Source organism: Tasmannia lanceolata, unplaced genomic scaffold (assembly GCF_043159265.1).
Source record: "Tasmannia lanceolata isolate RefF3 unplaced genomic scaffold, GAP_Taslan_0.1 ptg000024l, whole genome shotgun sequence".
NCBI classification, from domain to species: Eukaryota; Viridiplantae; Streptophyta; class Magnoliopsida; order Canellales; family Winteraceae; genus Tasmannia; species Tasmannia lanceolata.
In genome coordinates, this window is record NW_027518701.1 from 17,769,854 (window position 1) to 17,782,942 (window position 13,089).

Consider the following 13,089-nt stretch of genomic DNA (forward strand, 5'->3'; position numbering starts at 1 on the left):
ATAGCCGAAGGCAACATAGTATTCGAGGCTACATTGTATCCGAGGCGAATTTATAACCGAAGCAACATTATATCCGAAGGCGACATTGTATCCAAAGCAACCTTCTATCCGAAAGAAAATAGTATACGAGGCTACATTGTATCTGATGCGACATTATATCTGAAGGCAACATAATATCCGAAGCGACATTATAGCCAAAGGAAACATAGTAACCGAGGCTACATTATATCAGAGGCGATTTTATATCCGAGGCAACATTGTATCCAATGCGACATTGTATGCGACAGCAACAGTATCCGAAGCGAACTACTATCCGAGGCTACAACGTTTTCGAGGCGACATTATATCCGAAGCCAACTTAGTATCAGAAACAACATTATAGCCAAAGGGCTACACTGTATCCAAGGCGACTATATCTGAAGCGACATTTTATCCACGGCGACATAGTATCCGAAGTGAATTTATATCCGAAAGCAAAATAGTTGCGAGACTACACTGTATAAGAGGCAACATTATATCCGAAGGCAACATAGTATCCGAAGCTACATTGTACCCGGAGGCAGCATAATACCCGAGGTTACAATATATCCGAGGCGACTTTATATCCGAGCCAACCTTGTATCCTAAGCGACATTGTATCAAATGGCGACATTGTATCCGAAGCAAATTTGTATCCAAAAGCAAAATAGTATTTGAGGCTACATTGCATCCGATGCGACATTATATCCGAAGGCAACGTACTATCTGAAGCGACAATGTCGCCGAAGGACAACATTGTACTGAGGTGACTTTATATTCCAGGCGACATAGTATCCGAGGCGACATTATATCGGACGACGACAAAGTATCTGACGCGACATTGTAGCCGAAGGCAACATAATACCCGAGGCTACAATGTATTCGAGGCGGCTTTATATTCAAGGCAACATTGTATACGAGGCGACATAGTAACCAAAGTGACCTGGTATCCGAAAGAAAATAGTATCCGAGGCTAGATTCTATACGAGGCGACATTATATATGAAGATAACATAGTATTCGATCCGACATTATAGCCGAAGGGCAACATTGTATCCGAGGTGACTTTATATCCGAGGCGATATTGTATCTGAATGCGACATAGTATCCGAACCGACCTTGTATCGGAAAGCAAAATAGTATCCGAGGCTACATTGTACCCGAGGGGACACTATATCCAAAGCCAACGTAGTATCCAAAGCGACATTGTAGCCGAATGCAACATAGTATTCGAGGCGACTTTATAACCGAGGCAACATTATATCTAAGGCGACATTACATCCGCAGGTGACATTGTATCCGAGGTGACTTTATATCCGAAGCGATGTTGTATCTGAATGCGACATAGTATCCGAACCGACCTTGTGTCGAAAAGCAAAATAATATCTAAGGCTACATTGTACCCGGGGGACATTATATCCGAAGCGACATTGTATCCAAGGCTACATTGTATCCGAGGCTACTTTATAACCGAGGCAACATTATATCTAAAAGACATTGTATCCGAAGCCGACATTGTATCCAGAGCGACCTTCTAGTCGAAAGAAAATAGTATCCGAGGCAACATTGCTTCTGAGGCCACATTATATACGAAGGCAACATAGTATCCGAAGTGACATTGTAGCCGAAGGAAACATACTAACAGACGCAACATTGTATCAGAGGCGACTTTCTATCCGAGGCAACATTGTATCCGATCCGACATTGTATGCGACGACGACAGAGTATCCGAAGCGAACTAGTATCCGAAAGCAAAATAGTATGCGAGGCTACATCGTATCCGAGGCGACATTATATTTGAAGGCAATATAGTATCGGAAGCGACATTGGAGCCGAAGGGCTACAATGTATCCGAGGCGACTTTAAATCTAAGGCGACATTGTATCCGAAGGCGATGAGGTATCCGAATCGACCTTCTATTCGAAAGCAAAATAGTTACGAGATTACATTGTATCCGAGGCAACATTATATCTGAAGGCAATATACTATCTGAAGCTACATTGTACCCGGAGGGAGCATAGTACCCGAGGCTAGATTGTACCAGAGGCGACTTTATATCCAATGCAACATAGTATCCAATGCGACATTATATCCGAAGCGAATTTGTATCCGAAAGCAAAATAGTATCTCAGGTTACATTGTATTTGAGGCGACATTATCCGAAGGCAACGTAGTATCCGAGGCTATATTGTATCCGAGGCGACTTTTTACCCGAGGCAACATTATTTATAAGACGACATTGTATCCGAAGGCGACATTGTGTCCAAAGCGACGTTCTATTCGAAAGAAAATAGTATCCAAGGCAACATTGTGTCTGAGGCGACATTATATACGAAGGCAACATAATATCTGATGTGACGTTGTAGCTGAGGCTACATTGTATCAGAGGCGACTTTATATCCAAGGCAACATTGTATCCGATGCGACTTTGTATGCGACGACGACAGAGTATGCGAAGCGAACTAGTATCCGAAAGCAAAATAGTATGCGAGGCTACATTGTAACCGAGGCGACATTATATCCGAAGGCAATATAGTATCTGAAGCGACATTGGAGCCGAAGGGCTACATTGTATCCGAGGCGACTTTATATCTGAGACGACCTTGTATCCGAAGCAAACTTGTATCCGAAAGCAAAATAGTTACAAGACTACAATGTATCCGAGGCAACATTATATCCGAAGGCAATATTTTATCCGAAGCTACATTGTACCCGGAGGGAGCATAGTACCCGAGGCTACACTGTACCTGAGGCGACTGTATATAATGCAACATTGTATCTAAGGCGACATTCTATCCGAAGTGAATTTGTATCCGAAAGCAAAATAGTATCTCAAGTTACATTGTATTCGAGGCGACATTATATCCGAAGGCAACGTAGTATCTGAACCGACATAGTAGCCGAAGGGCAACATTGTATCCAAGGTGACTTTATATTCGAGGCAACATTTTATCCAAGGCGATATTGTATCCGAAGGCGACATAATATCCGAAGGCAAAATTGTATCCGAGGCAACATTGTATCCGATGCGACATTATAGCCGAAGGCAACATAGTATCCGAATCAACATTGTAGTCGAAGGCAACATAGTATTCGAGGCTACATTGTATACGTGGCAACTTTATATCCGAAGCAACATTCTATGCGAGGCTACATTGTACAGGATGCAACAATGTATCCGAGGAAAAATAGTATCCGAGGCTACATTGTATCTGTAGCGACATTATATTCGAAGCGACGTTGTACCCGAAGGCAACAGAGTATCTGAGGCAACATTGTATCTAAGGCGACTTTAAATCCGAGGCAACAATGTATCTGACACAACATTGTATCCGAAGGCCACAAAGTATCCGTAGCGACCTTGGCTTCGAAAGCAAAATTGTATCTGAGGCTACATTGTATCCAAGGCGACATTATATCCGAAGCCAACATAGTATCCGAAGCGACATTATAGCCGAGGTCAACATAGTACCCGAGGCTACATTGTATCCAAGGCGACTTTATATTCGAGGCAACATTGTATCCGAAGCGACAATATATCCGAAGGCAATATAGTATTCAAAGCGACATTGTAGCCGAAGGCAACATAATACCCGAGACTACATTGTATTCGAGGCAATTTTATATCCGACGCGACATTGTATTCGAATGAGACAAAGTAACCGAAGCGACCTTTTATCCGAGGCGACATTATATCCGAAGGTAACATCGAATCCGATCCGACATTATAGCAGAAGGGCAACATTGTATCGGAGGCGACTTTATATCCGAGGTGATATTATATCCGAAGGCGACATAGTATCCGAACCGACCTAGTATTGGAAAGCAAAATAGTATCCAAGGCTACATTATATCCGAAGGCAACATAGTATCCGAAGTGACATTGTAGCCGAAGGCAACATAGTATTCGAGGCTACATTGTATCCGAGGCGAAAATAGTATATTAGGCTACATTGTATCTAAGGCGACATTATATCTGAAGGCGACATTGCATCCAAAGCAACCTTCTATCCGAAAGAAAATAGTATATGAGGCTACATTGTATCTAAGGCGACATTATATCTGAAGGCAACATAGTATCCGAAGCGACATTATAGCCAAAGGAAACATAGTAATCGAGACTACATTATATCCAAGGCGACTTTATATCCGAGGCAACATTGTATCCGATGCGACATTGTATGCGACAGCTACAGTATCCGAAGCGAACTAGTATCTGACGCAACATCGTTTTCGAGGCGACATTATATCCGAAGCCAACTTAGTATCAGAAACGACATTGTACCTGAAGGCTACATTGTATCCAAGGCGACTATATCTGAAGCGACATTTTATCCAAGGCGACATTGTACTCGAAGGCGACATAGTATCCGAAGTGACTTTATATCCGAAAGCAAAATAGTTGCGAGACTACACTATATAAGAGGTAACATTATATCCGAAGGCAATAGAGTAACTGAAGCTACATTGTACCCGGAGACAACATAATGCCCGACGCTACATTATATCCGAGACAAGTTTATATCCGAGGCAACATTGTATCCCAAGCGACATTGTATCCGAAGCAAATTTGTATCCGAAAGCAAAATAGTATATGAGGCTACATTGTAACCGAGACGACATTATATCCAAAGGGAACCTACTATCTGAAGCGACAATGTCGCCAAAGGGCAACATTTTACTGAGGTGACTTGATATTCGAGGCAACATTTTATTCAAGGCGACATAGTATCCGAAGCGACCTTCTATCCGAAGGCATCATTGTATCTTAGGCGACATTGTAGTCGAAGGCAACATAATACCCGAGGCTACATTGTATTGAAGGCGGCTTTATATTCGACGCAACATTGTATCCGACGCGACATTGTATACGAGGCGACATAGTAACCAAAGTGACCTGTATCCGAAAGAAACTAGTATCGGAGGCTAGATTGTATACGAGGCGACATTATATACAAAGGTAACATAGTATCCGATCCGACAATATAGCCGAAGGCAATATATTATCCGATGCGACATTCTAGCCGAAGGCAACATAATATCCGAGGCTACATTGTATCTAAGGCGACTTTATAACATAGGCAACATTATACCCAAGGCGACATTGTATCCAAAGCGACCATTTATCCGACATAAAATAGTATATGAGGCTACATGGTATAAGAGGCTACATTATATCCGATGCGACATTGTAGCTGAAGGCAAGATAGTATCCAAGGCTATATTATATCCGAGGCAACTTTATATTTGAGGCAACATTCTAGCCGAGGCGATATTGTATCCGTAGGTGACATAGTATCTGAAGCGATTTTGCATCCGAAAGAAATATTATCCGAGGCGACATTATATCCGATGGCTAAATAGTATCTAACGCGACACTATAGCCGAAGGCAACATTGTATCTGAGGCTACATTGTATCGGACACAAAAATGTATCCGAGGAAAAATAGTATCCAAGGCTACATTTTATTTGTAGCGACTTTATATCCGAATGTGACATAGTATCAGAAGCGACCATTTATCCGAAATAAAATAGTATCTAAGGCTACATGGTATCAGAGGCTACATTATATCCGATGCGACATTGTAGCCGAAGGCAACATATTATCCAAGGCTATATTGTATCCGAGGCAACTTTATATTCAAGGCAACTTTGTGGCCAACGCGATATTGTATCCGTAGGTGACATAGTATGCGAAGCGATTTTGCATCCGAAAGAAATATTATGCAAGGCTACATTGTATCTGAGGCGACATTACATCCGATGCGACATTGTAGCCGAAGGCAACATTGTATCTGAGGCTACATTGTATCGGACGCAACAATGTATCCGAGGAAAAATAGTATCCGAGGCTACATTGTATCTGTAGCGACATTTCTTGACACTTGCTAGGTAGCTTGAGGGATCTTTATCTTGAGCTTCTTGACTTGATCATCTCCAAATGAGGATGCTTCCAATATAGGTGCAAGCTCTTGGTTCCTTCTTTGCTTCTTGACCCACAAGCCATGTGTTGTGTTGAGTTGTGTAATGGTGATATGACATATCAAATTCCTGTATAGAGCACAACATCTAAAAGCAACACATTAGTCCATCACTTCTAATCAATTTGGGTTTGATGTCATCAAAACAAGAAGGTAAGGTGAATGATTAAACCCATGGGAACCTTTGGGCTTACAAATAGCTTCAAGGGGATAATTTTTGGTGACTCACTTGCATGTTTAGAGTAACTTTTGAAAGCACCTGTTAAAATTCAATGAATTTGAAGAGTACTCTTGCAATTATGTGTTTATACAATGGGAATGGACATTCCAGTTCTCAAGTTAAATGTCCAGTGGATGTTCTTGAGCTTATTTTCTTTAATAGGATAAATTATTATCATCTTTTTAAAAAAAACACACATTCACATTTTCGATAAAAAATTTCAGTTGCTATTATGTCGAATGTTGAAATTTTGTTTATTGTGTTCCCTTGACTCCATGTGAATTTGTATTGATATCCTTGAGTTGTGGGATAGCTTGACTAATTCTATTAATAGTTAGAGTCAACTAGGTCTTGATGTATTAGTAAAATGGGTAAAAGAGACCTGAAAATTATTGTATTCAAAACTTTGATAATAAAGTTATTTCTTGAAGTTTTCTTTTAGCCAATTTATTATATTCTGTCTTGATTTCTTTTGTTGTTATGATGAAATTGTTTCACATTCATTTTTTTTAGTTGTTGTCGTGGTATAGGGTATGAGGTTCCTGTTAGGGCTTTGGGGTCCTATGAGTTTTTGTCTGAAACTTTTTCTTATGTCTAGGCCTCCATCATTAATGATATGATCATTGTTAAAGTGCTTGTTACCAATATGTTAAACATATTTTTTTAAAAGAATAATAGGACAAATTTTATACAGTCATTGTAAGCCCAAGGGTTCCCATGGGTTAATCATTCACCTTACCTTCTCATTTTGATGCTAGCAAACTAAATTGATTAGCTTTTATGGACTAATGTGTTGCTTTGAGGTGTTGTGTTGTAGACAGGAATTTCATGTCATAATCACCATTACACAACTCTTCACAACACATGGCTTGTGGATCAAGAGACAAATGAACAAAGAGATCCAAATGTGACATAGTATCAGAAGTGACCATTTATCCGAAATAAAATAGTATCCGAGGCTACATGGTATCAGAGGCTACATTATATCCGATGTGACATTGTAGCCGAAGGCAACATAGTATCCAAGGCTATATTGTATCCGAGGCAACTTTATATTCGAGGCAACACTGTAGCCGAGGGGATATTGTATCCGTAGGTGACATAGTATCTGAAGCGATTTTGCATCCGAAAAAAATTTATCCGAGGCAACATTGTATCCGAGGCAACGTTATATCCGATGGCTATATAGTACCCGATGCGACATTGTAGCCAAAGGCAACATTGTATCCGAGGGTACATTGTATCGGACGCAACAATGTATCCGAGGAAAAATAGTATCCGCGGCTAAATTGTATCTGTAGCGACATTATATCCCAATGTGACAGTATCAGAAGCGACCATTTTTCAGAAATAAAAAGTATCCGAGGCTACATGGTATCAGAGGCTACATTATATCCGATGCGACATTGTAGCCGACGGCAACATAGTATCCAAGGCTACATTGTATCCGAGGCAACTTTATATTCGAGGCAACATTATAGCTGAAGCGATATTATATCCGTAGGTGACATAGTATCCGAAGCGATTTTACATCCGAAAGAAATATTATCCGAGGCTACATTGTATCCGATGCGACATTATATCTGATGCGACATTATATCTGATGCGACATTGTAGCCGAAGGCAACATTGTATTTGAGGCTACATTGTATCGGACGCAACAATGTATCCGAGGCTACATTGTATCTGTAGCGACATTATATCCGAAACGACGTTGTACCCGAAGGCAACATTGTATCTAAGGTGACTTTATATCCGAGGCAACATTGTATCCAATGCGACTTTATATCGAAGGCAACAATGTATCTGAGACAACATTGTATCGAAGGCGACATAGTATCCGTAGCGACCATGGCTACGAAAGCAAAATAGTATCCGAGGCTACATTGTATTCGAGACGACATTATACCCGAAGCCAACATAGTATCCGAGGCTACATAGTATCTGAAGCGACATTATAGCAGAAGTCAACATAGTATCCGAGGCTACATTGTATCCGAGGCTACATTGTATCCAAGGCGACTTTATATTCGAGGCAACATTGTATCCGAGGCGACATTATATCCGAAGGCAATATAGTATCCGAAGCGACATTGTAGCCGAAGGCAACATATTACCCGAGACTACATTGTATTCGAGGCGACTTTATATCCGAGGCAACATTGTATCCGACGCGACATTGTATCCGAAGGCGACAAAGTAGCCGAAGCGACCTTGTATCCGAAGAAAACAGTATCCGAGGCTAAATTGTATCCAAGGCGACATTATATCAGAAAGTAATATAGTATTCGATCCGACATTATAACCGAGTGGCATTGTATCCGAGGTGACTTTATATCCGAAGTGATATTATATCCGAAGGCGACAGAGTATCCGAACAGACCTAGTATTGAAAAGTAAAATAGTATCTGAGGCTACATTCTATCCGAGGGGACATTACATCCGAAGGCAACATAGTATTCGAAGTCACATTGTAGCCGAAGGCAACATAGTATTGGAGGCTACATTGTATCCGAGGCGACTTTATAACCGAAGCTACATCATATCTGAAGGCGACACTGCATCCAAAGCAACCTTCTATCCGAAACAAAATAGTATACGAGGCTACATTGTATCTGAGGCGAAATTATATCTGAAGGCAACATAGTATCCGAATGACATTATAGCTAAAGGAAACATAGTAACCAAGGCTACATTATATGAGAGACGACTTTATATCCGAGGCAATATTGTATCCGATGCGACAGTGTATGCGACAATGACAGTATCCGAAGCGAACTAGTATCTGAGGCTACATCATTTTCGAGGCGACATTATATCCGAAGCCAACTTAGTATCTGAAACGACATTGTAGCCGAAGGGCTACATTGTATCTGAGGCGACTATATCCGAGGCCACATAGTATCCGGAGTGACATTTTTTATCTGAAAGCAAAATAGTTGCGAGACTACATTGTTTCTGAGGCAACATTATATCCGAAGGCAGTATACTATCCGAAGCTACATTGTACCCGGAGGGACCATACTACCCGAGGCTACATTGTACCTGAGTCGACTTTATATCCCAATGTACCATTGTATCCAAGGCGACATTCTATCCGAAGCGAATTTGTATCCGAAAGCAAAATAATATATGAGGTTACATTGTATCCGAAGGCAACGTAGTATCTGAAGCGACATTGTAGCCGAAGGGCAATATTGTATCCGAGGTGACTTTATATTCGAGGCCACATTTTATCCAAGGCGATATTGTATCCGAAGGCGACGTAGTATCCGAAGGAAAAATAGTATCCGAGACAACATGTATCCGAGGCGACATTGTACCCGAAGGCAACATAGTATCCGAGGCTACATTGTATACGAGGCAACTTTATATCCGAAGCAACATTGTAACCGAGGCGACATTGTATCTGAAGGCGAAATAATATCTGAAGCGACCTTGTATCCCAAGGCGAAATAGTATCCGAAGCGACCTTGTATCGAAATGAAATAGTATCCGATCGCTACCTAGTATCCAATGCGACATTGTAGCCAAAGGCAACATAGTACCCGAGGCAACTTTATATCTGAGGATAGATTGTATCCGAAGCGACATTGTATCCGTAGGCGACATAGTATCCGAAGCAACCTTGTATCCTAAACAAATAGTATCTGAGGCTACATTGTGTCCGAGGGGACATTATATCTGATAGCAATATAGTATCCGATGCGACATTGTAGCCGAAGGCAACATCGTATGCGAGGCAACAGTGTATCCGAGGCGACATTATATTCGAAGGCAACATAGTATCCGAAGCAACATTGTAGCCAAAGGCAACATAGTATCCAAGGCTAGATTGTATTCGAGGCGACTTTATATCCGAGGCAACATTGTATCCGAGGCGACATAGTATCCAAAGCGACTTTGTATCCGAAAGAAAATAGTATTCCTATATTGTATAAAAGGCGACATTATATTCGAAGGCAACATAGTTTCCGAAGGGACAATGTAGCCGAAGGCAACATAATATTTGAGGCAACTTTATAACAGAGGCAACATTATAACCTAAGCGACATTGTATCTAAATGTGACATTGTATCCGAAGCGACCATTTATCCGAAATAAAATATTATCAGAGGTTACATGGTATCAGAGGCAACATTATATCCGATGCGACATTGTAGCAGAAGGCAACATCGTATCCAAGGCTATATTGTATCCGATGCAACTTTATATTTGAGGCCACATTGTAGCCGAGGCAATATTGTATCCGTAGGTGACATTGTATCTGAAGCGATTTTGCCTTCGAAAGAAATATTATCCGAGGCGACATTATATCCGATGGCTATATAGTATCCGAAGCGACATTGTGGCCGAAGGCAACATTGTATCTGAGGCTACATTGTATCGGACGCAACAATGTATCCGAGGCTACATTGTATCTGTAGCGACATTATATCCGGAGCGACATTGTACCCGAAGGCAACATAGTATCCGGTGCAACATTGTATCCAAGGCGACTTTATATCCGAGGCATGATTGTATCCAAGGCCACTTTATATCCGAGGCAACAATGTATCTGAGACAACATAGTATCCGTAGCGACCTTGGCTCCGAAAGCAAAATAGTATTCGAGGCTACATTGTATCCGAGGCGACATTATATCCGAAGCCAACATAGTATCCGAAGCGACATTATAGCAGAAGTCAACATAGTATCCGAGCCTACATTGTATCCAAGGCGACTTTATATTCGAGGCAACATTCTATCCGAGGCGACATTATATCCTAAGGCAATTTACTAACCGAAGCGACATTGTAGCCGAACGCAACATAATACCCGAGACTACATTTTATTCGAGACGACTTTATATCCGAGGCAACATTGTATCCGATGCGACATTGTATTCGAAGGCGACAAAGTAACCGAAGCGACTTTGTATCCGAAAGAAAATAGTATCCGAGGCGACATGATACCCGAAGCTAACATAGTATCCGATTCGACATTATAGCCGAAGGGCAACATTGTATCCGAGGTGATATTGTATCCGAAGGCGACTTAGTATCCGAACCGACCTAGTATTGAAAAGCAAAACAGTATGTGAGGCTACATTGGGGGACATTATATCCAAAGGCAACATAGTATCCAACGTGACATTTTAGCCGAAGGTAACATAGTATTCGAGGCTACAATGTATCCGAGGCGACTTTATAACAGAAGCAACATTATATCTGAAGGCGACGTTGCTCCAAAGCAACCTTCTATCCGAAAGAAAATAGTATACGAGGCTACATTGTATCTGAGACGACATTATATCTGAAGGCAACATAATATCTGAAGCGACATTATAGCCAAAAGATACGTAGTAAACGAGGCTACATTATATCAGAGGCGACTTTATATCCGAGACAACATTATATCCGATGCGACATTGTATGCGACAGCGACAGTATCCGAACCGAACTAGTATCCGAGGCTACATCGTTTTTGAGGCGACATTATATCCGAAGCCAACTTAGTATTCGAAACGACATTGTAGCAGAAGGGCTACATTATATCTGAGGCGACTATATCTGAAGCGACATTTTATCCGAGGTAGCATGGTACCCAAGGCAACATTGTATCCGAGGCGACTTTATATCAGAGGCGACTTGTATCCGAAGACGAATTAGTATGCGAAACGACCTTTTATACGAACGAAATAGTATCCGAGGCGTAATTATATACGATTTCAACATAGTATCTAATGCGACATTGTACCGAAGGCAACTTAGTATCCAAGGCTATATTGTATCCGAGGCAACTTTATATCCGAGGCAACATTGTAGCTGAGGCAACATTGTATCCGTAGGTGACATAGTATCCGAAGCGACTTAGTATCCGAAAGAAATAGTATTCGAGGTGACATTATATCTGATGGCAACATAGTATCCGATGCGACACTGTAGCCGAAGGCAACAATGTATCCGAGGCAATATTGTATCCGACGCAACAGTGTATCGGAGGAGAAATAGTATCCGAGGCTACATTGTATCTGTGGCGACATTATATCCGTAGAGACGTTGTACCCGAAGGCAACATAGTATCCGAGGCAACATTGTATCTAAGGCGACTTTATATCCGAAGGCAACATTGTATCCGTAGCGACCTTGTATCCGAAAGCAAAATAATATCCGAGGCTACATTGTATCCGAAGCGACATGATATCCGAATTGACATTGTGGTCGAAGTCAACATAGTATCCGAGGCTACATTGTATCCAACGCGACTTTATATTCGAGGCAATATTGTATCCAAGGCGACATTTTATTCGAAGGGAATATAGTATCCAAAGCGACATTGTAGCCGAAGGGAACATAACACCCGAGGCTACATTGTATTCGAGGCGGCTTTATATCCGAGGCAACATTATATCCGACGTGACATTGTATACGAAGGCGACATAGTAACCAAAGTGACTTGGTATCCGAAAGAAAATAGTATCCGAGGCTAGATTGTATACGAGGAGACATTATATCTGAAGGTAACATAGTATCCGATCCGACATTATAGCGAAAGGGCAACATTGTATCCGAGGTGACTTTATATCCGAGGGGATATTGTATGTGAATGCGACATAGTATCCAAACCGACCTTGTATCGGAAAGCGAAATAGTATCCGAGGCAACATTGTACCACAAGGGGACAATATATCTGAAGGCAACGTAGTATCCGAAGCGACATTGTAGTCGAATGCAACGTAGTATCTGAGGCTACATTGTATCCGAGGCGACTTTATAACCGAGGCAACATTATATCTAAGGCGACATTGTATCAGAATGCGACATTGTATCCAAAGCGACCTTCTATCCGAAAGAAAATAGTATATGAGGCTACATTGTGTTGAGGCGA